At 36.7% G+C, this 26,432-nt stretch overlaps 1 long non-coding RNA gene across 1 annotated transcript; it reads left to right on the top strand.

The window, feature by feature from the left end:
• Window positions 1-1,980: 1,980 nt before the first annotated feature.
• On the top strand, window positions 1,981-23,554 carry LOC132611031 (uncharacterized). Its single transcript, XR_009571437.1, has 2 exons — window positions 1,981-2,192; window positions 23,298-23,554. It is a non-coding gene; the product is annotated as an uncharacterized LOC132611031 (long non-coding RNA).
• Window positions 23,555-26,432: the final 2,878 nt, after the last annotated feature.

Here is a 26,432-nt window from a genome sequence, read left to right as displayed (position 1 = left end):
TCTTATTTGTTTTTATTTGTTATTGCAGCTTGTGGAGAGTGATGAAAGCATCAAAATCGAAGGGGACATGAATAATTATTTTTTCTCTTGTAAAAATATATTGATATGCATGAATAAAATGATATTTCATTATTTTGAATGATATTGTTGAGCCTTTGTTAAGTCATTTTTCTAATATATTTTATCTATTACACAATTGAAGATATTCTATTACAGTTGTCTATTAGATTCAAGTAAAAAATAAATTCTTATTGTGGCTAACATTATTTTTGCTAAATATGTTGCAGCTAAAATTGTTTTGAATTGGTAACACATGCATATTATAGCTACGCAAATAAGAAAATGATTTCATTTCCATAGCAAATAAAAAAAAATCTTTTTCTATAATTTTATCCCTCCTAACAAAATAAGTTGTGAAATCCTAGCTATGAGTTTTGAATTCGTAGCTAGACATATACTTTTATAATTGCCACACATCAAGAACATGGCTATAAATGTTCACTTTCCGTAGCTAATGAAGATTTTTTAGCTATAATGCTATATATTTCATGGTTAAAGGTATGAACTTTTAGCTACATATAAAAGTATTTGTGGCTAATACATTAATTCATAGCTATGGAATTTTTAATTCATAACTAAATCTGAGTACTATTGCTACGAGATTAAGTTATAGAAATAGCTATAAAATTTGAGTTTGTGTGGCAAACAGATTGAATCTTTTGCTACAATACAACACTCTGTGGCCACAATATGAAGATAGCTATAAATTTTATTTGTCGTGACAAAAAAATAAAATCACTTGCTATAAGTATATTTTTCGTGGCAAATTTCTTTTACCATCATAGCTACAAACAAAAATATTCCATAGCAATAGGTATAAGTCCTTAGCCACGAACCATGTAAAGTCTGTAGCTAACTTTTAGCTACGCTACATTTTGCTACGAATGCTACAGGAAAAAATATTGTGGCTAAAATGTTTAGCCACGAAAAATTTCATATTTAGCTACAACGTATTTTATAGCAATATATGCCTTGTGTTGTAGTGCATGCATTTTTTAGAGGTTCAAATGATTACAGAATTGCTTAGGTCAATATTTTTACTCCTTTAAATTTATAAAATAATTTCTATGATATTATAAATCATTTAGGAATTAATTGGTACATTTTATGATATTTATGAGATATTTGTTAGATATAATGAAAGAAAAGAAATTTTAAAATAATCATTTATTTAATTAGCAAATAGATTACTCCCTTTAATCCAAGGAGTTTGAGTAATTAAAGGAATTGACCATTTGGCCCCTTAATCCTTAATTTTGTGTATTGGCGTAATTTGTTAAAATTAATTATAATTGTTTCTAGTATGTAATTAGGATAATTAGTCAATCAGTGGGCCATTATCGAAAATTGATTTTTAATTATTTGATTGTTTTAGTTATGACCACAATTGAATTACTCAATTTATGGTTAAAGCAATTGGGGTCAATTTTGCAAAAATTAGGCCTTTTATGGCCTTAATTGAAATGGCCACATTCATTTGGCCCAAATTAATTAAGGTCATTAATGTAATTGAACTTTAGTTGACTAATTAAGCTAAAAAATGGCCATAATTGCAACAATCAATTAAGATTGAAATCAATTAAGACTATAGTTGCAAATTGAGCCTACTTACACAATTAGTCGTATATTTAAATTAATTTAAAATACTAATCATGTCCTAATTCTTATAATATGGTCATAATTGACATTTCAACATTTTGTTCACTCTATTTAATTTACATATTTTACTCTTTATGAGTATATATACACTTAATATACACAAATATACATGTGTAGTCTACACAAAGGGCCCATATTCATTCTTTTTACAATGGACCGTGTCCACCATAAAAGGGCATGACCCGGCCCAGTCTCACATCAGATAAGGGGGTAACACCCCCCCTTTAAACAATTTTCATTCATACCAAATGACCCATCCCTTATCTCTCCTCTCTCCCCTCTCCCTTCCCCTTTACCCCAAACCCTAGACGCACCGCCCCTTCCTCCCTTTCTCTCTCTCCTCGTTGGATTACCAGAAATGGTATTAATACAGGGGGGTCAGACCCGTATCAGCTTTAGCTCAACCAAATCGGTGCAACACTTAAAGTTTCATTGTCTCTTTCTTCTCATTTCTGGCAAACTACGCCTACAAGGTATAATACACCTCCTTTTTAACTTTTCTTAGTCAAAACTTGCAAATTATAACGTCGATATTGTTGATTTCGAATTTTAAAAGCTTTATTCCTATTGGTTCTTGAATAGTGGCTCGGATCGACCTAAAACAAGACAAATCTGACCATATACGCATGTTTGCTTTGAATCCTAGTCGTTAATTTCACAAATTGAGTATTTTGCATCTGAAAATATGTTTGTCCCACATCGTTAGTCTTAGGATTTCTCATAGTTTTGGGGTTCTATAAATAGAACCCCAACCCTCAAAGTTTAATAAGTTTGGACAACCCCAGAGCCTTAATTTGAGTATTTAAACTCAAAATTTAGGCTTACAGTATTTTTTTTTTTTTATAGATTTAGCCTTTTCTAGGGTTCGAGCCGTCCTTAGTTCTAAAACATTTGTGTTTGTTCTTTATTTTCTGTGTGATTTGAGTTGAAGATTTGGAAGCACATAGGCTTCAAGTCTATTCTTTTCTCGGCTGCGCATTAAAAAGGTAACCACTATTCTTGTTATTGTTTTTTTTTTTAATATTGTTTAACTTAAATCATGGTTAATGATGTTCTACTTATTGCTTAAGTATTATGATGAGGGACAAGCTGTTTTAGGCTTAAGTGTTCATTAGTAATGTGCTTAAACTAATTTATGTGCTTGTAATGCGCTGCTAGTTGTGAACTGCTTAGATTGATCAGCTTGACTTATATGTATGTGGTGTTTTAGCCCTGAAGACTGAGATTAGGTAAAATATGGGGCAATCAACTTGTTTTTTATTTAGGCTAATCTCTGAGGGGTTGATTATATAGAGATGATATAAAAAAGAAAGGAAAACCAAAATGATTTTGAATTTAAGCTTGGTTTTTATTGATTGAATATGGTTTAAAGTGACCTGGTCGACTGTTTTTTTTTTTTTTTGGGATTCTTTTGTTTCTTCTTCCTGAAAGTAAGTCTGAAAATAAGATGACTCAATTTTTTCAAATAAGAAATTCGCTAAGTATCACCTAGTCAAGAGAGAAACTAGGTTAGACAATCTAGATACGTAGGTATCTTCAAACTAAGATGCTTGCTACTTAAAACAGAGGTTCATTCAGTTAGTTTGAAATTCTGAAGTGTGCAGTAATGTTGCTTTCTTTCTCTGTCTTGAGTGTGTGACCCTAGTGAATTGACTTGGATTAATGAGCTACGTTTGAGTCAAATCCATGTTGTAGTTGTAAGATGATGAAGATCATGAGAAGGGATAGTTGGGTATTGAGTCTATTATGTTCCTTCTTTTGAGTCTTCTTTTTTTAGAAAGTGTGATGAGTACAATCTTAGACAAACAAGTGGCCATGACTAAAAATAGGTATAAAAGAGGAGCTGTTTTGGCCCTTTGATGTTTAAAGCACACGTGTATTGTTTCTTCTATCTTCTGTTTGTTTGTACATCACGTAGTCCATAAAAATGAAGAGTCACATGTTGGGATGCTGCATAAAACAAAGGATTAACTACCAAATCTTTAGGGGAACCCTTGATGGTGTGTCACTTGGTTTAGGATGGGGCGGAGAGGGGGAATTTGCTTCTGGGGAGTAAAGGGTGAGCTATGCTATGAACTGGAAGTGATGACCAGTGAAGTCTTTGTTCCCTTTTTACTGAAAGGAAGGATCAGGAAAGGGTGAGGGGTAATGGCCTCACCCTGCACTGTCTTTTCTTCAGGACCTGGAAACTCTCCCTTCTAAATCTTATTTTCTATAACCATGGGATCTATCAGAGGTCTTTACATGACTGTTTAAACACCAGTTTTGAATAATAGGATCTATTAATGAGATTATTAAGTTCCAAGTACTAGTATGGCACATTATGAGAACACTGCTTAATCAACTACCCTCTCGATCTGCTTGAATTGTCTGAAAACTTATACAAATCTCTGAGTGTTAGTTGCAATGAACTTATTCTAGATTCTGGGTATGCTTGCAGATCCATCTATTTGGCTTGTGTTATTTCTTTCCTTTGAATTGCCATGTTGTGATATCTTAAGTTATACCCTTATTTAGAAAAAACATATGAAGTCTGAGTGTGAAAGTCTACCCATGAAATGTGTTGTCTGTTTCTTTATGTCTGATGGTACTGAACTGGTACATAAATGAGAGGTTTGATCCTTGTTCCTGTAGGCTATTTGTATATTGAATAATGTGGTAAAATCATGGTGTGCAATTCTCATAGAGGGAAGGTTTGGTCTAATCTGTCCTTTATTTGATGTAAACATTAAAACTAGGGACCTCTACCTTGTCTTAACTGCTTCATGAGAGTAGTTCCTTAATTCTGAGAGATAAAAAGGGTAAGATGGGAAATAAAAAATGGTAAATCTGTGGTTTTATTTGTGAAAGTCTTCTATGATGAGTTGTCTGTGTTATTATCATGGCCATAACTTGAATCTGGGAAGAGAAAATTTTAGTTAAGGTAAGATTGGTAGGAATTCTTGCCTTCGAACTTGAATTGTTACATTTAGACCTTACTATGCACTGTTGTATAACTTGGATTGGGAAGATGAGGGTGTACTCTGTTTAATGAGGTTTTTCTCTATAATGTTGGTGTATTTAAAGGCTTATCATGATTAGAACTGTATTATGAAATAGCTAAACACTGATTCTGTGTCAAATGGTGAATAAGTGATAAATTAGAGTTGGTCTAACGTTGTTATTTAAGGATGTTGTGAGTGTTCTTAAGCAGCTTATGAACCACTTGGCATAGAATGGACTTTTCAAAGATACCTCAAAGAAAGGGTAGGGAAGAGCCAAGCTTAGCTTGGTTCATAGTACCTCCCCTCCTAATGAGGGGTGTCATGGCACATTCTATGAACCCATGGGGGGCATCCCTGTCCTGAGAGTGCATTGATCTCCTTAAACTTCACCATTTTATAAATGTTTTGAAATAGAAAGGGGGAAATTAACTTGCCTGGATGTATGTCTAAAGGAACTTCGGAAACTAAGAAAATAAACTGGTTGTTTAAATAAGTTGACTATTTTTTCTTTCTGAGGGAGGTGGATTAATTTGAAGCTATTAGTAATAAGTGTTCATTTACAAAATGAAGAAAGGCTAAATCACAAAGAGTTATTTGGGTCCTTTGTGTCAGTGTCTTTCCTTTAGACCTATACAGAAGTTCAGAGAGGCATATATTCTACCTCATCTAAACTATGATGCATAGGAGTCCTGCACCTTTTTCTTTGTACATGTCCTTATTTCTGTTAGCACTCCTGCATCATTCTAGCAGTCTGAATCTATTAAACTCAATCTCCATATGTGTTTTTTTTATCCATTTGAGCTAAGAAAGATTAGAACTGTCTTATGTGTTGATTCTTGGTGCTCAAATCTTCTTTATGATCATGATTGCAAAATACTCAACCTTCCAAGCTTGTGAAGTTCTACTGTGTGCTGTTATTGTCTAGTTCCATGAAATATGCACATTTGTTTGGTCTGATCCTACATGAGAGCCATAAGAGTTATTGACTAGTAGAGATTGTAAGGGTTGAGTAGAAGAAAATTCTGCCTAATAGATGTCTACTTGAATTAAGTGCACCCTGGCCTTAGTCTAGGATAGATTTTCGCTAAAAAATACATGGTTGAACTAAGTGATTTATTGCGCTATAGACCTTACGGATAGGACTTAGAGACTAGAGATACACAAAGCATGTACAGGTTAGTGAAAAGAGGTAGACGTATATATATAGTATACACTTGATATACACATCATATGTGTATACCATAGTGTACTATGTGTATATAAATGAATAAGTTAGTCATAAATAGGGTGTATATAAATGAGTAAAGGGGATAGAAACCTCATTTAAACCTTAAACTTTCAAATGAATCTCCCTTTAGAAAGCAGGTGGGCCAAGCCCAATTCCGACTTAATTAAAAATGGACCAGATTTCATTAAGCCCCACAGGTAAGAGAAAAAGAGGATGATTTTGTTTGGTTCATCTATTGATTAAGTGTTTTGGAGTTCCTATGTTATTTTTATATCATCATATTGCAGTATCTGTTTTGGCTCCATTACTCTTGTTGACACCCAATTTTGTCCCGCATCTCCTCCGAAATACCTATTCATGCTTCTAATATTTTTGGAAAATAAAAAAATATACATTATGTTTTACTATAATTATTAGCCTTTTATCAATATCGGCATTGCATTATTCTATTACAGTTACTAGCTATCCTCATCATCATTTATCATTTATCACTTATTATTAATATTATTATTATTATTATTATTATTATTATTATTATTATTATTTATTACTATTATTTATTACTATTATTATAATTCACAATTTTCTATCATTTAGCACATTTTACCGGTTTACGCACTCACATCGCATTTATCTTCGCCTAATTAAATAATAATTTTTATTTACTGTGGATTTTCGAAATATTATTGCACGGCTATTACAACGTCATTTTTTATTATCTGAGTACTAATAATTGCGTATTTTATATCGAGTAATATTTTAACACAAGTTATTTAAATAGGTCTTTTATTTAAAATGTAGTAGCCCAACCAACTCACCCTATTTTCGGATCAATTCACAAAACCAGTCCACATTTTAATTTACCAGCCATTTTAATTCATCCCAGCCCATTTTAATGCCCAATCCACATTTTAATTTACCAGCCATTTTAATTCATCCCAGCCCATTTTAATGCCTAATCCACATTTTAATCACCGGCCCAAACGGACCAGCCCAACATTTTAATTCAACTCAACCCATATTTTTTCTACCCAACCAGCCCATTGCCTAAAATATTACCCGACCCATTCCCTTCCTAAACCTAAACCCCTCCCCCTTTTCTTTTTTTTCCCTTTTCCTCTTCATCGCCGCCTCCCCCCGCTCGTTGTTCTCTCTCTCTCCCTCATCTCCCCCATCTTCTCTGGTCTCCTCTGTCTCTTCCACTCCCTCTTGTCCCCCCCACGCTCGCTGCCATCCCCCATCCTCTCTTGTTCCCTGTCTCTTTCATCGTCATCGTCATCTCCTCTCCACCACATCCTGCTCCCCGCTCCCCTCTCCCTTTGCTGCAAGCGAAACCCTAGCAGTTCCCACCTCCTATAAGTACCTGTTCAAGCCCGTTTAAGGGGAGGATTTTTTCGGATAAGTGAAACCCCCCCAAAAACCTGGAGATTTTTTCATGAAATTCCCCAAGAACTAAGTTCTCAGCCGCACAAAATCCCCTAAAAAATTGAGTCCTTTAGCCTGAATTCCATAGAAATTGAAAGCTTTCGTTTTGTCACTAAAAATCCCTTAAGCAAAAATTTTAATTTTAGCAGTCTTGTTTACTTCTGGATATTGAGTGTTAAAAGTGTTCGAGCGGATATCGAAACCCCGTACCCACTTCGCTGCACCCGAAGAAGGTAATTCTCTCATTATCTTAGCATTTCTATTTTAATTCTGCCGATTATAATTTTATATTAGTTTAGAGATTAGTTGATTTATTAGCTTTATTAGAAGTAGATTAGATTAGTAGTGTCAGTAATTTCCTTCTTTATTTTAGAATTCTTCTACTTTTAACTCTATGTGTCTGTTTCGTATAAGATTAGTTTAAGTTTGTTTTATCTAGCTAAGAAAATTAGTTTTCCTTGCTACTGTATGAAAATATGAAGTTTTACTGTGTTTTCTTTGCGTTTTCTCCCTTAGTATATGGTGAAGGTCAATGTTAAGAGCAACTAGTTAAAACTCAACAACTTGTTATTTTTAACGGAGATAGAACTAAGCATAACCAATACGTTACCTTTTCTGGCTCTGGATTTCGATTAAACATTGAGCTAATTTTGTTCATGATCCAAGAATAATCATACCATGCCAAACGTAACTAAATGTTAGCGGTTTGCCAACGGAACAGAGTCACTAGTTATGAATATTTTGTTAATTTCAAGTTTGGTTCCGCCTTAGCTTTCCCTCACTGTGGTGTTTTCAATTAATTAGTTTCCCCTTTTCTTTCAGAATCTGTTTAAGTGATTTTCCTTCTTCCTTTTCATTTTACAATCCTGTTCTTCTATGTGGTTCGCTTTGAAAATAATGTCGCTCATGTTTTTAGCTTCTTTTTGTTGTTTTCTATACTTGGGTTAAAGTAAAGAAGGAACTAATTAATCTGTTACCTTTTCTCAGAACAATAATAGCTTTGTCACAGTTGGATGCTAATCTTTATCTCTTTTCCCGTTTCTTTTACATGTACACATCGGAGCAAACGGAGTCTTAATTTGGGACTTTATCAAAACAAAGTCTCAAGAGGAGACTCAGCACACCCATCCATAGAGTCATCTCGTGCCGCAATTCGTAGATCACATCGGGTAGGCGAAACTCGTTAGAGGCCGCCTGTAGCATTTTATTCTTTTTTTTTCTTATCATTCTTTTTCTTTCATCCATTTTATGATTGCCGATTTGTCTGCGTTTTGGATTGTGTGTGTTTTAAAATTAGGTGGAGAGCCTATGATTCATATAGGATTAGAAAGGGGTAGCTTCTATCATTTAGGATTATGACTCTGAACATTAAGTACTTATTTTCACCGTATAGAGTGCATCATTCATATGATAATATTTTAAACTTTGTTAGATATAAGTTATCTTTTTTTTTTCTTCTTTCTTTTTCTTTTTCTTTTTTCTTTTCTCAAAGCTATTTTCTTAAATTTAAACCTCAATTAATTAACCTAAGATTGGCCGGATAACCGTAGTTAACGGATTCTAAAGGATGCCTAACCCCTTCCCTTTAGGATAATATAGAACCCTTACCTAGAATCATACTGATTAAGCAGACTATTAACGGAGGTTCAGTTAGCTTTACCTTAGTTAGTAATTAGGTGCCCTAATTCACCTTAAAATCAATTAGGTGGCGACTCCTAAAAATAAAACAAATAGGAATCACCAATATGTTGTACTCCGCTTCAACCCGGTTAAAATGGGGTATAATAGCTTGGCGACTTCGCTGGGGATTTTTAGGTTCTTGACCATAACAACTTAGGTTAATAATTAATTTGTTGGATGTTTGGTTGTTTTTCTTTATTTTTGCCTTTATTGTTGCTTCATTTGTTTTTCTTTTATGTTCTTTTAAGTGATTGCTTTATTATGTGAAATTTTCTATGTAATAATATGTTACTGCTTTCCTTAAATTGGCATTCCGGTCATATTTCCTCCACTCCTGGAGAACTCACACTATCACACGTACACGCGAGGTGTGTTTTGCGCACCCGCAAATTTCTTCGTAGAATCCAAATTTTAGGAGAGTTGGCATATGCGCGGGGTGCCCGAATAACGGGGACCGCGTAGCCTTCTCACTCGAGTAGTCCGCTCGGGAACCTTGTGTCTAGTAAACCAAAACTTACAAAACTTAAGATAGAGCTTTGCCACCAATTTTATTAAGTCATGCATGCATAAACCTTAGGTGGGTCGATCCTAGGTATTGACTCCACAATTAGGAAACCTACCAAATTGTCGACGGGTTTCATAACCCAACGACCAACAAGCATATTATATGTAACGTGATAATGATAGAAGGATCCAAGTCTAACCACGACATGCCAAATTTGGGAATCATTTCTTTTTGTAGGATAGTTCTACCATAATGTTGCATTATGTGTTCTTTATGTGCTTTGTTTAAAATATTTTTGATTAGATTAGATTTATATGTCTGAAACAATATTCAACATAGTATCGAGGCTTCTTTAGTTTTAAAGCTGTGAAGATTAGCAATATCTTAATGAGTACTCAGCTGTTACAATTGAAACATTTGATCTGTCTAGATGAGTACTCAGCTGATAGGGATTGTTTAGTTCATTTTTTCCAATCGTAACAGACCTGTCTAGTATAAACCAGACTCGAATTGGTGTGCTCATTGGCTTTGTCAGTCAGTCTATGTCAGTTTTTGTCACATATATGCTTAGTTCAGCTGTTCAGTCCAGTAAACGTCTGTTCATTCCGTTTGCATTTCGTTTGAGTGCCTTAGTTTAAGTGTCTATCTATGAAGTTTTGAGTGTTCACCACGTCTAGACTTTTGAAGTTGTCTGGCTATTTAGTTAAGAATTAGCTTACAAAATGGATCATTATTTGATGTATATCATGTTTGTGTATTCTCACTTGAAACCAAAGATTGATTTAGTTAAATCAAGATGATTAGGAGGCTATCCTAGGCTTAATCAATTATTAAACATTTTCTTTAAATGAATTAAGGGCTTGACCATGCTAAGCATAAATCTGGTGTATGGTAAATGATCTTTCACATTGGATAAGGATTCACTAATCTTATTGACTTGTGTGCTGTATTTAGATTCAAATTTTAGCCTACTAGTTTTGAGGGCAAAGCAGCTCGAATATTTGTTACATGAGTTCCCTCCCTCAGCTAATATTTTGAGTCAAGTTTAGGTGTTTGAAGTCATAAAAAGTTCATCGCTGTTTAGGTTTTGTTTTGGCCTTCTGAGGTTAGGATATGTTTCAAGGTTATCTCATTATGTGCTTTGCAAACAATTAAGTTTGAGTATGTGCCCTCTCAATAGCATGTATCTCATTTCAATAAGAAATCTACCTTAAGGACTAGCATGTGACGATTCATGTAAACTCTTGATTAAGTTATGAGATTGTGTTGATGAAACTATTTTAAAAAGCCTTAAAACTTGAATCCTTTGTCTCCTTGAGCTGTTTTTTTTTCAAACCTAGATTAAGTGGTGATATTTATTAAACTAAGAGAAGAATATTTATTTCATTTGGCTATCGTTCGTTGTGAAAACTGTTGTTGGATACTCTCCTTTCCCCCTTTTGTTTTCTTTGCATGACTTGGGGAAATTTGCAAATCCCCAACTGCTCGTAAGCTGCTGCACATCTGGGGCTTTGCTGCATTTTATTGAGCCTATACTAGAGTTCCTTGGAGCTTGTTGTACTATCAGATAAGTTTGCTAATCCCTTTAGTCCTTTATATTGATTGCTATCATGACTTATTGAGAGGCAAGTTTCTGCTATCACTGCTACTCATGTGAATAAATACACCATGATTCTTGTTGCAAGTCCATAAACTGTCTGCTGTGTCAAGAGGTTGCTTTTCAGCACTCTGCTTCACTCCTTGAAATGGTATTGTGAGGTATAAGAATCATCCGTTGTAAGGCTATTTGTTACCATGTCCTGGCATGAACTCTTGATTGTAATGAGGCCAAAAAGTGATTGAACTGCTACTGCTATGCTGCAAATTGATTAGGTTAACCCTACATCTTTGAGGCAAATATGGTTCCTTCTTAAAGGTTGTTTGGTTGTTAAATTCCCTGCTATGCTTCAATGTAATGCCTTGGTGCTGCTATTAATCAATTACTGCCACATCCTATCGATCCCTGCCCTTAAGAATTATTGTTCTTGTCATACAAAAAAACAAGCAGAACAGATCACTACACTTGATTACCCTACTACATATGGGGTTGAAACTGTTTACATAAGTTGTATTTTCTGAGAAAACTTGACTGCTTGTTGTTGCATCTTGGATAATTTGAGGTTTGAAGTGTTGCACCTTGAATAAACTAATGGTTATCTTGTTGAGATATTAAACATCTAGCCTATTGATGTTTCCTTAGTATCCTAAATAAGGGTGGGAATTGTTGCAACTCTTTAGGCTAATTTATTGGTTTCTTGGATGAAAAGCTGCAGTTTCAAAAAGGTGTAAAAATCTCTATTAAGTGATTCCTCTGCTACTATTGTCATCTGGTTGGTTGTAAGCTAAGGCAAGTTTGGGTTTGGTTTAGTCTCTTCGATAGCCTTCGGATCTTGTACAACATCGAATATGGAAGTTGTTGCATGGATCCTTCTTCAAACATTTTAAACCAAGATGTGATATTATCTTGTTACAGTTTCTCTATGCACAAATACTCATCCTTCACACTTTTCTTCTATGCATGACTTGGGGGAGTTTCAAATCTCAAACGGTTTTAAGGTGCTTTTATTGCTGATCGCTGCTCTGGGAGTAGCTTAATTTAAGCCAATATCCTGATGAAAATGATGCAGTTCATATCTCCATCTTGAAACTGTTCTCAGAATTAGTCTCTTTTCTCTTTGAAAGTAACCATTGCTTTAAATATCAACATTGTTAATCTGGCTGTATACTTGAGTTCTCGATAGCTCTGTTTTATGTGGGTTGGATTCAAATGTTGGTATGGCTTGAGACACACTGCCTCTTGTTGTTTCTTCTGGGCTGTTAGACTGAGTGTTGAGTATGTGAGTCCTTTTAGTTCTGAAAGCTTAGATGATTAAATCCTTTACTTTGTGAGTATGAAATTCAATTCAATATGCTATCCTGAGTCTTTGTGGTGCTGTAGGTAGCCGTGTCATTTTACAAGTTGATTTTCCATGAGGAAAGTGTTGGTAGATGTGTTTGTAATTCTCTGCCTAGGTTCCTTCAATTAGGATTAGCTTAGGTAAAAATGGAGTAGAATACTATTGATGATGTGTTTGCATTAGAAGTACAATATGTGTATCATTAAAATCATTTTGTTAGCTTAAGATACACAGATTGTATCTGTACATCCTGCAGTCCTAATATGGGTGTGTGTGATTTGAACTTTGGGAAATGTAGCTCTGTGTTCAATTCTGTTTCATGGCTTGAGAAGGTTGTTTGCTGTGCATTTTATAAATAAGCCCTATGTTTATGTGAATGGATCACAGATATTAAGCTCAACTATTTGTTCAGTTTCGTGGAGAAGATAAAAGGAATAAGTAGGAATACAACACTATAAAAAGAGAATGAAGAAAAGGATTTTAACTTGGAACTCTGCATGATCATCTCTTTCAACTCTTTGAATATGTATAAGTTGTCTTTGCCGATCCCTTACTGTTTGTTTGAATTGAACCAAGTTAATGATAGAGTAAAGGAAATTTGACTGTGAATGCCAAGTTTGAGCAGCCCCATATCCTCCCAAGTAATTAGTATAAATTTCTGCAGCAAATTATGTATTCTGAGATGTTTGGTTTAACCTCAGGACAATCCTAACTCATGTAATGGTTTTGCCTTTTAAAGATTTAATGTTCTCTTTTGTGCCGGTTCTTGGACAATGTTTGTAACTTCAAGTGTTTGTTTGTGAGCTGATTGGTTAATTTAAGAGTAGGACCCAACTTTGAATGACAAGAAAGTTTCAATAACTAAACCTGTTGCTTAAGATTCTGTTATCTGAATAAGTATGTGTGTATGTGCTCGGCCACGCTTAAAATCTAAACTTTAGTGTTTATTTGATGACTAAGTTGTGGTAATGCTTCAACAGTTGAAACACTTTATAATCTCTTGTAAGTATCCAGCCTATGTCTTTACTTCTCGATACTCATTCTTCACTCACTTTCTTTCTTTGTGTGGTCTGAGGCCAATGGAGTGAAACACCAAGAATATATGACATCTGGATGTCACAAGCTTGGACGCTCCATGAGCAGTGATAGCAGTTGTGGCTCGCCACAGTAGTGCAGTTCCCCCATTTGTTACAAGAATGGCTGTTGCTTGGTTTGTTGCTGTTATTTTAAAGTCCCTGATGCCATGTATTTGACCTGTAATTGCCACACATAAAAGGCTGAGTTTTTGCTATATGTTTGAGCTGAGTTTTCTGTTACATTTTGGGAGGAAATGTTCCAGTTCTTTAAGGCAAATGCCTGGCGTATCTGGCCAAACATTTGCACTGTATTATAGACCTCCTAGCTGTTGCGTTTTTTATGTTCTTAGCTACTAAGCAGCTTGTTGCAATTTGCTGAAATTCAGTCGCTTCCCTTAGAGAATAGATGTTGCATCTGATGAAAAAAAAAAAGATGGTTAGGATTGTTAATGAATTTCACTTTTGTATAAAAAGAGCTACATTTCACGATATCACTCTTTAGCATGCTCGAAAATAGACTTCAAATTCATTTACATAGAAAAGGAGAATGAATATATATATATATATATATATATATATATATATATATATAAGCATGTATGTACCAGCATAGCAGGAAGGCAACAAGATAGATTGATCTTCGTATGATAAACCTTCTCAAAATTAGAAAATTCAGGAGCTTCATATATGGTCTTAATTCTGAAAAAAAAAGGAAAAAAAAAAAAAGCCTACGTTTATGTCCGGACCTTCGCTGTTATTCAGAGCATTTGCTGCGAGCCTTCTTTTCCTGTTATTTTCCAATTCCATCAGAATCGTTGCTTCTACTCTCACTCTTATATGCTTCGCGGTCAAAAGTCCGATCGAACTGTTTGTGATTGTAATCCTCGTCTTTAAAGAGACCATGAAAATGAACATTCCGGACCAAAACACACGCACACACTAAGATATATAGCTTCCGGTAAAAAAAAAATAAAAAACATTGCTGGTTTAGTAGCTAAAGAAAATCATTGGCACAACCGAGAGGAGCAACCACCCTTAGAAGAAAATCCCTTTACTCGGTTATCCTCAGCGGGACACATTGCTAACTAAATACTGATTTCGTCCATATATATATATATATATATATATATATATATATATATATATATATATATATATATATATATATATATATATATATACACTTTCAATTCTATAAAGACACCATAAGGTTTCGTGGCGTAATAGTAGCACGTTTGGCTCCAAATCAGAAAGTTGTGTTGCGTGTTCGATTGACGTTTCGATTCAAATTCCCAATCCAGTGAGAATTAATGGAGAAAACAAAGTGCTTTCGGATTGAAATTCTTGCGAAGGAAAAGTGCTTTCGGCATGATCAAGTGCGAAAGATTTAAGCCAAGTTTTAGGATTGTCTTACATTATACCATCTTTGATGTATTTTGGTTTACTGTCTCATCAATGTACTCGCTTTTGTTATTTCAACGGAACTTGGCCTTTTATTTCCAAACTCAAGTGTCTCAATTAAATGGCTTGGATCCCTCTATCATATTCTCGAATATGTGGCGTTAGGCTTACCTCTGGCATAAAGAGGTCCCTGCATATTAGGACGTGTTATTAATGTTTGTGTTATAAACTTTGTAAGTCATTTGCTTGCTTACTTGCTAAGTGATTTACTGGAATTTATTTGTAATATGCTCGCTCTTGAATTTATTTGTGATTACTTGATGATAAGAGAATTATTTGAATTTATTTTCTACTTGTTAAGTTTTAATCCTTTAGAGGTTGCCTAGCATTGAACATTGCGTTGGCTGCGAATCTGCATTAAGGACAAGATACAATGGCAAAAAGATATGAATCATTCAATATCGGTGTGGGATTGGTGCAAGCGCAAAATGAGGATAGTGAGGAGAATGTAGTACAAAGAAGCGTGTTGGTCAATTTGGGAAATACCTTCAGCCTTCTTCCTAACACAAGTTCAGCTTCCAGCTCGACCCAAAACATTTCTTTCACTATTTCTCCCCACCCAGCTCCTACATATATACCACCAAGATTCTCTACTAAACCAGAAGCTTTGCAAGTCACGTTGATACCTAATGTCCAAAAGCCTGCACTTGCAGCACCCTTCACAGAAAACCAGCAAAATCAGCTAGCGGTATGCCAATACAAGAGATTGAGAAATGAAACGAATGCAATCAATTGGGATGACTCGGATAGAGAGCTTCACAATTTAAGGAGAATTGTCGAAGAAGAGATGCGGGCAAGAAATGTCCAAAGTTTAAGATATGAAAGCTTGTGCATGCTTCCAAATGTTGAGTTGCCGCCGGGAGTCAAAGTGCCAAAATTCAACACTTTCAATGGCAGAGGAAATCCTGTTACGCACTTGAAGGACTATTGTAGCAGATTAATGGGAATTGGACAAAATGAAGCCATACGAATGAAATTGTTCATTCAGAGCCTATCAGGGTTGGCATTAGATGGTACACAGAACAAGACTTTCGCAAATGGTACACGTGGGAGGACATGGCCCGCGACTTTGTAGAACAATTCAAGTTTAACATCGGGGTTAGTCCAAATCTTTATGATATGCTTGAGGTAGAAAGAATGCCACATGAGTCTTTTCAGGAATACGCCATCCGATGGAGATTGGAAGCTTCAAAAATACGCCCTCCATTGCCCGAGAATGAGTTGATTTCAACTTTCATCCAAATACAAAAGGGCATATATTATGAAAAGTTGTTATGTGCGCGGTTACGTGACTTTTCTGATCTAATTCAAGTTGGAAAGCAAGTAGAAGCGGGCGTTCGAGCAGGAAGAATCATTGACCCTTCATCAGTACAAGAAACTTTTCAAGCTGAAATCTTCAACAACTTGCAAGGCAAAAAGAGAGAAACCGACTCAGCTGTCAGGTCTACATATCAGCCGCAATCACGACAGAACTATCAAGTTTCGCGTGATCATATATCTCTTCACCAATGAGGCTTCCAATATCAACCCGATCAAGCACAGTCTAGCTTACGACAGTCAGAGCACGTAAAATTCCGCACTTTTACTCCTCTTGAAGAGTCATTAACCAGCATATTTGAGAGAATAAAAGTCAAGGGACTCCTGAAACCAAAGAAAGGATGGATCCCTAAAAGCCTACCGCCAGATTTTGATTAGTCCAAGAGTTGTGCTTACCACTCTAATGTTCCAGGTCATGACACAGAAAACTGCCCAGCACTTAAGCATAAGATTCAGAACATGATCGAAAAGGATAAGATAAGCGTGCAACAAAATAAATTGTGCGACAATGATGACCCTCCAGTTGCAAATGCAATTATTGTTACCGGTGATCCATCAAAATTGGCACCGAGACATTTGAAAAGGAAGCGTGGAACTAAGTAAGATGATTGAAAGGATCTACCGTCACTAGCATTCTCCACCCACTTGCCTCGTAATCAGCTTTCCTTCTTGTAATTTTTGCTAAAGCTTTGTAACGTGAACTACGTTCGACCTGATTCCTGTTAGTAGCGGGATACGTAGGCGCCCATGTTGGGTTCGGTTTTAATATAGTGGAAAATTCCATTTTTCCCACGAAGCAACACTGGGGCAGCTTTGCAAATGGCCTATCATTATTCGACAAAAAACATGAATCGAAATCTCGAGCAATATATTAGCGTCACCAGATTGTTGCAATGCCATCACCACGAGAAATGCAGGTTCAACGCCAAAGCTTTGGTGTTCAATGCAAGGCAACCATGCTATTTTACACTAACAAATTTTCTTTGAGTAACGCAGGGGCATATTTTAGCTATTCTTGAAGGATATCGCACAGTATCAAGTCGACCATTGCAAGATTCAGATAAAGCAAAGGGCAAAGCCAACTTAATACTAATTAAACTTGAAACTCACAAATTTTCTTTGAGTGCAGGAACGTTTTAGATGTAAATCTTGGCAGGGTAGAAGGTCCCCAAATCTTCGGCACTACATCATGAATATTTACTGCTGCAAATTACGTACTGCGTCAAACTCATCTCACCGCACTAATTTTATTAAACATAAATCAAGCACTACATTTAGGCTCGTCCGGCTTTAATAGGACATTTTAGGCTCGTCCGCCTTTAATAGGACATTTTAGGCTCGTCCGCCTTTAATAGGACATTTTGGGCTTGACCGCCTTTTATATGTTGCATGGGCTGTGCACCGCCCCTTTGTAATTTCCGCAAAAGGCTGAGCACCGCCTTCTTGATGTTCTGCATAAGCCTATGTCAGGCTCGGTTTCGTCATTTGTAAAAGCTCAACCTTCCGCTATGCCAGAAACTGGGGCAGATTTTAAGGGCGTCATCGTAAAACTCAATGTCCTCCTATGCTAGAAACTGGGACAAAATTTTAAGGGCGATATCGAGAAACATGAAAGAGCATATGGCCAACAAAGTCATCAGGCAAAGGGAAGACTTTGGGGAAAGGACGCTCGTTTTGTTTCGCAATATGTCACAGTTCCAAATTCGGCTGAAATATATAATGTTCGCAGCCTTGCAAGGATTGCACGTCGAACGGTTTGATCTTGCTTATAACAATTATGCCTCTCGAGTATCAATAATTTACGAGATTCGCAACGAATTAATGCCTGAGTCTTGCAAATGATTTTTCAAACGTGTCGATGCACAAACATTTCCTATTGCTTTCAAATGCCTTGCATAAATGCTTTCAAATACAATGCGCATGCACTATTGCTTTAAATGCCCCGCACTGCACTACTGTTTTCAAATGCCCCGCACTGCAAAAGCAACCGCACCTGCATTACATTATTACTTTCAAATGCCCTGCAAAGGCACATCATCATTGTTCGCAAAAGCACCGCATTTAGGCCCGTCCGCCTTTAATAGGACATTTAGGCTCGTCCGCCTTTAATAGGACATTTTAGGCTCGTCCGCCTTTAATAGGACATTTTAGGCCCGTCCGCCTTTAATAGGACATTTAGGCTCGTCCGCGTTTAATAGGACATTTTAGGCCCGTCCGCCTTTAATAGGACATTTAGGCTCGTCCGCCTTTAATAGGACATTTTAGGCTTGTCCGCCTTTAATAGGACATTTTAGGCTTGTTCGCCTTTAATTGAACATATAGGCTTGTTCGCCTTCAATTGAACATTTTTTAGGCTAGTCCGCCTTTAATAGGACATTTCGTGCTCAACCGCCCTTTTAAATTTCTGCATAAAGCTGTGTACCGCCTTTCATATGAGGCATGGGCTGCGCACCGCCCTTTCCATCGCTTTCATATATTGCCTGGGCCATGCACCGCCCTTTTAAATTTCTGCATAAGGCTGTGCACCGCCTTTCATATGATGCATGGGCTGCGCACCGCCCTTTGCATCGCTTTCATATATTGCTTGGGCCATGCACCGCCCTTTAAAATTTTCGCATAAGGCTGCGCACCGCCTTTCATATGAGGCATGGGCTGCGCACCACCCTTTTCATCGCTTTCATATATTGCCTGGGCCATGCACCGCCCTTTTAAATTTCTGCATAAGGCTGTGCACCGCCTTTCATATGATGCATGGGCTGGGCACCGGCCCTTTGCATCGCTTTCATATATTGCTTGGGCCATGCACCGCCCTTTAAAATTTTCGCATAAGGCTGCGCACCGCCTTTCATATGATGCATGGACTGCGCACCGCCCTTTGCATCGCTTTCATATATTGCCTGGGCCATGCACCGCCCTTTTAAATTTCCGCATAAGGCTGCGCACCGCCCTTTGCATCGCTATCATATACTGCCTGGGCCATGCACCGCCCTTTAAATTTTCTGCATAAGGCTGTGCATCGCCTTTCATGTCGCATGGGCTGCGCACCGCCCTTTGAAAAATTTCTGGATAAGACGTCGCACCGCACCTGCCTTGTTTTATTATTATTTTCAAATGCCCCTGCGTGCGCTCGTAGCCGCATTGCACCACACTTGCATCGCTTTACTTCAATATTTATTTTTTACTGACCATTTTTATCTAGTTTAAAGTTTCGCAGGAGCTTTAGCGCATCGTGGAACTTTTTCTTCGGCAGCGAACTGGGGCAATACGTCGGGAAGGATAAGCAGACTTCCCGACAAGGGTCAAAGATCTACCTCGAACACTCGGCTCCAATTCCAAATATCCCACTCGCGTTCCAACACACTCAATTTTCAGGGTTCTATCACAATACCCAGTGTCATCATAACTCGACACTAGGACAATATTTTTGCAAAGATTCGCACCAATCGTGATTTGTCGGTCATAGGTGTCGTAGTCATCCCAGAACTACACTCGACCTGATTCTCGTGCTACCCGAGATATGTAGGCAACTCAGAGACCGGAGTTCGGTCATAATCCTCTCAAGTTTCCTCTAGCCGGGACAAAATAGGCTAATCAGTCAACGTCTTTGCCCGCCAACTCTTTTCATCATTACCGGGCAAAGAGGGACAAGTTGTTGACACCCAATTTTGTCCCGCATCTCCTCCGAAATACCTATTCATGCTTCTAATATTTTTGGAAAATAAAAAAATATACATTATGTTTTACTATAATTATTAGCCTTTTATCAATATCGGCATTGCATTATTCTATTACAGTTACTAGCTATCCTCATCATCATTTATCATTTATCACTTATTATTATTATTATTATTATTATTATTATTATTATTATTATTATTTATTACTATTATTTATTACTATTATTATAATTCACAATTTTCTATCATTTAGCACATTTTACCGGTTTACGCACTCACATCGCATTTATCTTCGCCTAATTAAATAATAATTTTTATTTACTGTGGATTTTCGAAATATTATTGCACGGCTATTACAACGTCATTTTTTATTATCTGAGTACTAATAATTGCGTATTTTATATCGAGTAATATTTTAACACAAGTTATTTAAATAGGTCTTTTATTTAAAATGTAGTAGCCCAACCAACTCACACTATTTTCGGATCAATTCACAAAACCAGTCCACATTTTAATTTACCAGCCATTTTAATTCATCCCAGCCCATTTTAATGCCCAATCCACATTTTAATTTACCAGCCATTTTAATTCATCCCAGCCCATTTTAATGCCTAATCCACATTTTAATCACCGGCCCAAACGGACCAGCCCAACATTTTAATTCAACTCAACCCATATTTTTTCTACCCAACCAGCCCATTGCCTAAAATATTACCCGACCCATTCCCTTCCTAAACCTAAACCCCTCCCCCTTTTCTTTTTTTTCCCTTTTCCTCTTCATCGCCGCCTCCCCCCGCTCGTTGTTCTCTCTCTCTCCCTTATCTCCCCCATCTTCTCTGGTCTCCTCTGTCTCTTCCACTCCCTCTTGTCCCCCCCACGCTCGCTGCCATCCCCCATCCTCTCTTGTTCCCTGTCTCTTTCATCGTCATCGTCATCTCCTCTCCACCACATCCTGCTCCCCGCTCCCCTCTCCCTTTGCTGCAAGCGAAACCCTAGCAGTTCCCACCTCCTATAAGTACCTGTTCAAGCCCGTTTAAGGGGAGGATTTTTTCGGATAAGTGAAACCCCCCCAAAAACCTGGAGATTTTTTCATGAAATTCCCCAAGAACTAAGTTCTCAGCCGCACAAAATCCCCTAAAAAATTGAGTCCTTTAGCCTGAATTCCATAGAAATTGAAAGCTTTCGTTTTGTCACTAAAAATCCCTTAAGCAAAAATTTTAATTTTAGCAGTCTTGTTTACTTCTGGATATTGAGTGTTAAAAGTGTTCGAGCGGATATCGAAACCCCGTACCCACTTCGCTGCACCCGAAGAAGGTAATTCTCTCATTATCTTAGCATTTCTATTTTAATTCTGCCGATTATAATTTTATATTAGTTTAGAGATTAGTTGATTTATTAGCTTTATTAGAAGTAGATTAGATTAGTAGTGTCAGTAATTTCCTTCTTTATTTTAGAATTCTTCTACTTTTAACTCTATGTGTCTGTTTCGTATAAGATTAGTTTAAGTTTGTTTTATCTAGCTAAGAAAATTAGTTTTCCTTGCTACTGTATGAAAATATGAAGTTTTACTATGTTTTCTTTGCGTTTTCTCCCTTAGTATATGGTGAAGGTCAATGTTAAGAGCAACTAGTTAAAACTCAACAACTTGTTATTTTTAACGGAGATAGAACTAAGCATAACCAATACGTTACCTTTTCTGGCTCTGGATTTCGATTAAACATTGAGCTAATTTTGTTCATGATCCAAGAATAATCATACCATGCCAAACGTAACTAAATGTTAGCGGTTTGCCAACGGAACAGAGTCACTAGTTATGAATATTTTGTTAATTTCAAGTTTGGTTCCGCCTTAGCTTTCCCTCACTGTGGTGTTTTCAATTAATTAGTTTCCCCTTTTCTTTCAGAATCTGTTTAAGTGATTTTGCTTCTTCCTTTTCATTTTACAATCCTGTTCTTCTATGTGGTTCGCTTTGAAAATAATGTCGCTCATGTTTTTAGCTTCTTTTTGTTGTTTTCTATACTTGGGTTAAAGTAAAGAAGGAACTAATTAATCTGTTACCTTTTCTCAGAACAATAATAGTTTTGTCACAGTTGGATGCTAATCTTTATCTCTTTTCCCGTTTCTTTTACATGTACACATCGGAGCAAACGGAGTCTTAATTTGGGACTTTATCAAAACAAAGTCTCAAGAGGAGACTCAGCACACCCATCCATAGAGTCATCTCGTGCCGCAATTCTTAGATCACATCGGGCAGGCGAAACTCGTTAGAGGCCGCCTGTAGCATTTTATTCTTTTTTTTTCTTATCATTCTTTTTCTTTCATCCATTTTATGATTGCCGATTTGTCTGCGTTTTGGATTGTGTGTGTTTTAAAATTAGGTGGAGAGCCTATGATTCATATAGGATTAGAAAGGGGTAGCTTCTATCATTTAGGATTATGACTCTGAACATTAAGTACTTCTTTTCACCGTATAGAGTGCATCATTCATATGATAATATTTTAAACTTTGTTAGATATAAGTTATCTTTTTTTTTTCTTTTTCTTTTTTCTTTTCTCAAAGCTATTTTCTTAAATTTAAACCTCAATTAATTAACCTAAGATTGGCTGGATAACCGTAGTTAACGGATTCTAAAGGATGCCTAACCCCTTCCCTTTAGGATAATATAAAACCCTTACCTAGAATCATACTGATTAAGCAGACTATTAATGGAGGTTCAGTTAGCTTTACCTTAGTTAGTAATTAGGTGCCCTAATTCACCTTAAAATCAATTAGGTGGCGACTCCTAAAAATAAAACAAATAGGAATCACCAATATGTTGTACTTCGCTTCAACCCGGTTAAAATGGGGTATAACAACTGTGACATTGAGTTTTTTTTTCCAGTGTTGCTTGTAATTAAATTATTTCCACATATGTTGATTTATACCATATTTTTGCACCATTATGGGATTCTAATTTGTCCTATGGCTTTACTGCTTTGGGGAGCTTGACGTGATTTGGGGTCTGGTCATAGCCATTCCCTGATGTCCAGCCATGCTTGGGGTTCATGACACCCCTTGGATCTTGTGCGCCGTTAGGAATATGGATGGTGACGACTTTTCCCCTTTTTGTTGTATAAGTCTCGACCAATAAGGTCCATTGCACATAATTGAATACCTTAAATGTGTAACTGGTAAAAATTTGATATATATGTGCATAGTTATACATGTGATAAGTTCAGTAAATATAAACTAACCGGGTCCTTTTTCTTTTCCTCTCCTTCACTGCATGGCCACTTGGGCTGAGTCCAGCCACCTTATGGCCCAGTAGAAGAATTCTTTCGAAGATTATTGAATTCAAGAAGAGAAATGGAAGCTAATATTGTTAAAGACACCAAGAAGGCCCAGCCATGGGTGAAAATGGCCAACTAGGGGCTTCGTACGCCCCTACTCTTCCCTTCCTCTTTACTCATGCATTATTCATATTTCCTTTGTATGAAGTTGATTGTATCCTGTATTTGTAAAGTTGTAAAACTCATGTATATTATTGGAATCATTATTATTATGAACTAGTCGTCTTAGGACAATGGTGCCTACGCCGTTTAGTTTGACTTTAGGTCCCCACACGATCTTTTCAAACCCGAACTTAATAAATGATGTTGAAAGAAAAAATGGTTAAGCAAATAAATCGATAAAGAGGATAAAAAGGAATTGCGTTATTAAGGAATATGGCCACTGTCTTCTTAAAAATAAAAAACCAAATAGATGTTTTAAATCACAAGAACCATTTTTTAAAAACTCAGTTTTTCCATTTTTCAAAAACTCAGTTTTTTCAAAAAAAAATAGAAAGATTTTTTTACCAAACCCAGTTGGAAAAGATAAGAATTTCGAGGCTACGGTCCAATTGAAATCACATTTTTTGGAACCACACTTAACAAAACGTTTTTCAGAAAAAGGGAATGGCTGTTTTTTGGGCTGAGCCCAGTAGCGGAAAAGAAACGGAAATTTTGGGCTAAAACCCAACAAAAAATCAATACATCTAGACACTTAATCAATTTTCAGAAATAAATTTGGGCCAAGCCCACGTGAAAATACAACCTTTTTATTACAAATATTGGGCCTTAAGTTTAAATTCAAGGACCAAGAAAAGTTATTTTTTGTTATATAAAAGCAAAACTTTTTATATATAAATTGAAATTCGTATAAGTCATTTGTAGACATAAAAGTTTTAGATAAGGACATTCTGAAAATGTGTTAAACGAATAAACTCAGACCATGTATGAGTTAGGCATGAACAAAACTTTTTATTTTTACCAAATTACCACTATCCTTGTATATAAAAGGAACTAGTTGTATCCGGATATTATCAATCTGAACCTAAATACCCTATATGTAAAGGGGATATACTCAATTTATTTCAAAAAATGATATGTAAAAAATGACAGACATTATAATATGGAGAATAAACACCAAATAAAAAGTTCATGCAAATACTCATACGTTAGAATTCGAAGGTCAACCGTATAGTACGGATCCTTAATAATAGTGTGCCTAACACCTTCCCTAGGGGATCACCAGAACCCTTACCTAAAACTTTCAATTACGAAAGATGTTTCACAATGAATGAATAAACCCTTCAAAGTTGGTTTTCCTAATTTTCTAAAAAATAGGTGGCGACTCTTTTAAAACAAAGTCCGAAAGAGAACCAACGAGTTCGAAGTAGCTTTCCGAGCGCTAAACCCGCCTGTGAAATGCGAACCTTTACAGATGGAGACTCTGCTGAGGACTTAAAGGTTCTGACCATAAGGATTCCAATATAATATGAGTATATTTGCTTTAGCTGTTTATGTGTTTACTTTCCCACAATTATTAACTGTCATTGCATGCATATCATAATTCCGCCACTCCTGGCATATATTTTACACTTTGTTCCAAAGGAGATTTCGTGGAGCACGCGGTCGTTCCTTCAGTATAAAACCAAAATATTTCTTTTGGAACCATTATGTGGCGGGGTTGGTTTGCGGTCGTCTAACAGCTCTAACAGTTCAACCTCAATTGTCCGATCGAATTCCCGGTCTTTTGTGAAAAGCCCACTCTAGTAAAAACTCGGATAGAGCTAAGCTAAATCCCTACAGAACTAGAGCATTCATACTTATACGAGCTTTGGGTATCTCAGACCTACATAAAGCTCATTAGGAGAGACTACCTTGTATTCGGACGGTCTATGACCCGAAGAACACCGCATTTCATTTATGTGTTATGTGGAAGCATGTTTGTGCCTATGTGATGAACCATTAATCCTATGGGGATAGGGGAATCTTAACCGTGTTTTGTTTTGTAGATGGAATGCAGAATCCATTTTGACGTAGTTACCGAGGCTCCATATTTATTGAGAGATTGGTGGGAATGGTTGGGTGATGCTCATCGAAGGACAGTTAGCTGCACTCTAGGTCATCTACCCTCTATCATGACAATGAAGGGTCATCCGAAACTAATAGAGGTATTAGCCAGGCATTGGGACGACGAGGAAATGTTGTTTCATTTTGGTGATATCGAGATGACTTCGACCCTAGAAGAAATTAGGGATGCCATAGACAGCAATGGAACCTATATAAGGAGGCGACACAAGCCAGACCACAATATATTATTCCCACAAAAGCCTACTGTCGGCCAAATCATGAAGTTTCTTGCATTATCTGAGGCACCCTGGGCACAAGGACCTACTGTAGCCTTTAGGGATATGTACCGGAGGTTCGGGGATGTCACCGGGTATAATCTATATCAGAGGGAATTCAAGAGTAGAGAAGAATGGGAAGCTGTCAGACCTTTGGCATTTGCCATAGCCCTACTAGACATTATAGTAATCTCGAAGAATGAGTCACTAGCCGTAGACACCCGAGTTATCTACTTGGCCTATGCTATCTTCTATGGTATAACCAAGGATCAGGAAGCCAAGTACTTCAACCTGGCACCCATCATCCCGGCGGACATTTTTTGGGCTTTAGACAAATGCCAAAATCATTTTCGATACTTCCAACGGTGTAACATGTTTCTACAATGGTGGATTATCAAACACATCAACATGGCTGAAGGGGTCCAGTATTTGAGCAACAACAACAAGATAGGCCGCCTTACAAATTACTGTCTGAACCTTGGTTACATGTCCAAAGGGGTGTGGTCCCGTTTCTTTGTAGAGTTGACTGAAGATAGAATCCAGTGGATGTTCCCTGACTTCATTTCTGAAATCAAAGTAGTTCGGGGCAAAAATTGCCCATTTGTGCCATTAGTTGGGATTCGAAGAACCCATCCTTATTATTTAGCTCGAGTTTTAAGGGAATTCGGTAGAAGACAAGTGATACCCTACATGGGGAACCTCGAGCAATTTATTATAGAGCATACTGAGCAGAAAATCAAGAACGCCGGTGTAATTCTCTGGGAATAGAATGG

This window comes from Lycium barbarum, chromosome 9 (assembly GCF_019175385.1).
Source record: "Lycium barbarum isolate Lr01 chromosome 9, ASM1917538v2, whole genome shotgun sequence".
Classification (NCBI taxonomy): Eukaryota; Viridiplantae; Streptophyta; class Magnoliopsida; order Solanales; family Solanaceae; genus Lycium; species Lycium barbarum.
The sequence above is the reverse complement of the archived record's forward strand: the minus strand, read 5'-3'. Positions and strand labels throughout refer to the sequence as shown.